Source organism: Adiantum capillus-veneris, chromosome 22 (genome assembly GCF_014529385.1).
Source record: "Adiantum capillus-veneris isolate H3 chromosome 22, ASM1452938v2, whole genome shotgun sequence".
Taxonomy (NCBI): domain Eukaryota; kingdom Viridiplantae; phylum Streptophyta; class Polypodiopsida; order Polypodiales; family Pteridaceae; genus Adiantum; species Adiantum capillus-veneris.
The window spans coordinates 114,761,906-114,766,979 of record NC_140952.1 but is presented as its reverse complement, the minus strand read 5'-3'; positions in this window follow the sequence as shown (position 1 = coordinate 114,766,979).

Here is a 5,074-nt window from a genome sequence, read left to right as displayed (position 1 = left end):
AAGAAAAGTGTCCATATCATCTTCCTCATACATAATCTTCGACTCCAGCTCTTTACGCAGCAAAGCAATATTAGCCTCATTGCAGCTTGCATAAAGACCTGCTAGAATATCCCAAGCCTTTTTTGCAGATTTCGCTGAACGAATGTGAGGAACAATGGTGCGCTTCACGGACAACGCAATCAATGCATGAGCTTGCGCATCCTTTACATCCCAACGATCTTGTTCTGCCGTAGGCAAAACAACTCTAATAGTAGCAATCCTTGCAGCAAGACCTGCAACATCCTCAACATTGCCCACATCCTCAGAACCAGGACGTACATCAATGCCCTACACAATGTTCGAGACGCCCTTTGACACAATAACATGTTGCATCATATAAGCCCACATAGGGTAGTTGTCCGCATCCAACCTGTCCTCAACAACAAACATCTTGAACACATCTGTGTTATTGTCAGCCATGGCAAATGCTGCACCTGATGTGAAAACTTCCCGAAAATAGGAGAAACAGAGCGGGAACAACACGTGCTATACAGCACAAACCGTAGAAGACTATGAGGCACCTGTTATGCAGACAACGGCACTGACAAAAATTCTGCACAAAATGACGAAATAGCCTGTGGAGTACTGCCTGTAGTGGAAACGGAGGCCGAAATGAGCATGGATAAAAAATCTGAGGAGACTGAGCTCTAGGAGCTCACCCGAAATATTTGTCGACCTGCGAATCTTGCCAAAGCTCAGTGAAATCGAAGAAAGTGAGCAGGCGTGTGCTGGAGCAACTGGCGACTAAGCCCGGGAGGACGCAACCTGCTCTGATACCTATTGTTGGAATTAGGGTTACAGAGAAACGCACACAGCTTGGAGAAGCCAAAGGAAGCTGAAGGCACACAATAGAGAGTGTGTTACTTAGTATGCAATGGAAAGATAGGTAGCCCTAGAAAGGGTGGTAACAGCAATGCAACCACTTCTTATGTTCTTCTGCTAGTGGAAAATCACATGTTCCTAATGCTTCTGTTGGCAACAATTCATTTGGAAATTCTGGTGACAAGGGTAAAAAGAAGATGCGTTGCCAATATTGTAATGCTAATGATCACTTGATCAAGCAGTGTCCTAAGTTGAAGACCAAAGAGGCTAAGAAGAAAGAGGGTGGTTGCACTGCAAATGCTGGTTCCACTACAAATGCAGCCATTGTTGAGTCTTCTGTGAAAGGAGACTGTGATGAAGATGTTGATGAAGAATGGGCTTTTAGTGCAGTGCACTTACAATCCTGCTGTCCATGATGCATGCATGTCAGTTGCTGCAGATTCACATGTGTGGTATTTCGATAGTGGTGCTACAAAGCACATTACCTCACATCGTGAATTGTTCACCTCTCTTGAGTCTGTCCCTCATAGGAATTCAGTCACTTGTGCCAACAATGCCTCTTATCCGGTTCAGGGAGTTGGAAAGATTGTGCCATAACCGGCGGACCTAGTGTGTTCACACACATCACTACCATATGTATATGGTAACAAATCCCCCCTAGAGTGATGCGGTGAACGAGAGCTGGGACATGAGTAAAGGGAAGTGCCATGCCCTGAGGACATGATCAGTCCACAAAGGGGAGTAAGCCCAAAGCTTTGCGGAAGCTTCAAGCTTCTCACGAGACAATGCGTTTGTGAAAAGATCTGCAAGGTTGTCCTGTGTTGGCACATAAGCCAAGCTGATCTCTCGTGCTGGGAGCCTCTCCCTGACATAGTGGTAATGCACCTCAATCTGCTTTATGCGAGCATGAAAAAATGGGTTCCTGGAAACTGCCAATGCGTTCTGACTGTCAGTGTACATAGTTTTGGCAGTGTCCTGTCCAACACCCAAATCAACCATAAGGCGTCTGAGCCATACACACTGATTCGTAGCTGTGAAGACTGCCCTGTACTCAGCCTCACAACTCGAAGTGGACACAATAGGTTGCTTCTTTCTCAACCATGATGTACATGAACTGCCAAGCATGAAACAAAAGCCACTTGTGGACACTCGCGTGTCAAAACAAGTAGCCCAATATGAGTCCGAAAAAGCATGTAAGTCTGGCGGCAATGATCCTCCCTTGGGATAAAACAAGCCAAGATGTAAAGTGCCACTAAGGTAGCGGAAAATCCTCTTGACAGCCTGCCAATGCTTAGACCCTGGGCTATGCATAAATCTGCTGACCTGTGAGACTGCAAACTGAATATCTGGCCTTGTGTTGCATACATAAATGAGGCAGCCACAAGTACTTTGGTAAAGAGTGACATCAGCAGGATCGCCAGCATCATGTAGACTCAACTTCAAACCTGTTTCCATAGGAGTGGCAATAGGTTTGCAATCCTCAAGTCCAGACTTACATAGCAATGTCTCTATGTAACTTCTTTGACACAAGGCAATACCACCATCACACTGCTTAAATTGTATACCCAAGTAATGATGCAATAGCCCCAAATCTTTCATCTTGAAAGTAGCATTCAAATCAGCCTTAAATTCAGCAATATGTCTCTCATTTGGTCCAGTGATGAGCAAATCATCGACATAAAGAACCACAGTGAGAAGTACATCACCCTCACGCTTTACATACAATGTGCTTTCTGTTGGAATGTTACGAAAGCCTCATTTAACCAAATGAGTGTTAGATTTCTCATACCAAGCACGAGGAGATTGCTTCAACCCATACAAAGCCTTCTTACATCTGCACACTTTGTCCTCTTGTCCTTTTATGACAAAACCGCGAGGCTGCGTTACATAAACTTCCTCAAATATGTCACCATTCAAGAAAGCAGTAACAATTTCTGATTGATGTACATCCCAACCAAAATGAGCTACCAATGCACATAGAAAACGCACAGTAGTCATACGGCAAGTGGGAGCAAAAGTCTCTTCATAATCTATGCCTTTTTGCTGTGCATAACCCTTTGCAACAAGTCGATACCTGTAAGCTAGACACAGCCAAAGCATAACAATCTGATGCATAAGATGCATGGCGAGAGTCTGAATGAGTATGACTAGACAAAGGTGCATCCAGTTTACTGTCACGCAAAGTGTGCACCAGCCATTTTGGCATACCTCTAGCCTGCTTATTTTCAGCCCTTTCCTCATCAAGTACATCATGTACATCTGCATCAGTAATAGGCTGATCAATAACATTTTCAGAAACCCCCATAGGTTGGACATTTGGCTCATTGGAGATTACATTCGTATTTCCACCACTGAAAAGAGGCAACAAAGTGTCATAAATGTCATGTGAGCTTACATTACTGTGTCTAGTACATGACAGGAAGGGTTGAACAGAATCTTCCACAAACACTACATCCCGTGAAACCAGAATACGCTTTGTTTGCGCATGATATAACCTGTAACCTTTGCTTTCAGTACTATAACCAGCAAAAATACATTTGAAAACCTTATCATCCAATTTTCTGCCGTGTGTTTGTGGCACCAAAGCATATGCCAAATAGCCAAAAACACGCATGTGCTCATAGAAGGTTTTCTATCATGCCATGCTTCATACGGAGTAATAGACTGCAAAGCTTTCGTAGGACACCCCCTAAGTACATAAGTGGCACACATGATGGCCTTAAGCCAAAAAGAATGCGGCAAAGCTTGACTTTTGACCATACATCGTGCGATTTCCGTCAGTGACCTGTTTTTCCTCTCAGCAACACCATTTTGGTGAGGTGTATAAGGCACTATACATTGGTGTTTTATCCTACGACTAGCCAGAAATGCATTAAATTCATGAGACATATACTCCCCCCCTCGATCTGAACGGATGGTGCCCATAGTACATTTCGAGACATTTTCAGCCATAGCCAGAAATTGTTTGAAGCACATAAAAACTTCGGACTTTGCTTTAAGCGGAAATACGCATGCATGCCTGGAGTAATCATCAATGAAAGTCACCAAGTAAAGGTAATTGCCCAAGGACGGAGTTTGCATGGGCCCACAAACATAACTATGCACAAGCTACAACCTGCATGTGGCCCAAACTGAACCATCCTTTGGAAACTTATAACCTTCTATCTTACCCAAAATACAATCTTCACAAACATGTTTGACAGGTGCTTCAAGAGGCAGCAAAGAAGCAACCATATCAGCTTTCTACAAACGCAGCAAACTGGCAAAGTTCAGATGACCAAAACGTGCATGCCAAAGTTTTGCATCTGAAATAGCCCTTGAATCTGCAACAATATTTGCAAATTTTTTTCCACACTCGTCATATAAAGTGAGCTTATATAGCCCACGGCACAAAAGGCCAGATGCAACAATTTCATCACCAAAGCTGAGATCATGAACTGTACATCTGTCATCCACAAATTTGACTACAAGTCCAAGTCTAGCAACGACGGATACAGACAAGAGAAACTCCTTGAACCGGATAAGAGGCATTGTTGGCACAAGTGACTGAATTCCCATGAGGGACAGACTCGAGAGAGGTAAACAATTCAAGATGTGAGGTAATGTGCTTTGTAGCACCACTGTCGAAATACCACACATGTGAATCTGCAGCAACTGACAAGCATGCATCATGGACAACAGGATTGTAAGTGCACTCTGCGCTAAAAGCCCATTTTGTATCAACATCAGCATCACAGTCTCCTTTCACAGAAGACTCAACAATGGCTGCATTTGTAGTGGAACCAGCGTTTGCAGTGGAACCACCCTCTTTCTTCTTAGCCTCTTTGGCCTTCAACTTAGGACATGACTTGATCAAGTGATCATTAGCTTTACAATAATGGCAACTCATCTTCTTTTTGCCACTCGCAGCAGAACCGTAAGAAGTGGCTGCATTGCTGTTACCACCCTTTCTTTGAGAAGCAAAAAAAGCCTGTTCAACTGCACGCTACCTAGTCCTGTTTTTTTTGGAAAGTGACTCTTGCAACAGCAATGTGCATAATGCATCAAACTTGACAACTTCAGGATTTCCTTGGGTCATAAGTCTCCAAGTACTAGCAAAAGTCTGGTAAGAATCTGGTAAGGCATGAAGAACAGTCTGCACAAGGGAACTGTCTGAAATGATTACACCTACAGAAATAAGTTGCTCATTGATATCCTTGACACCAACAAGAAA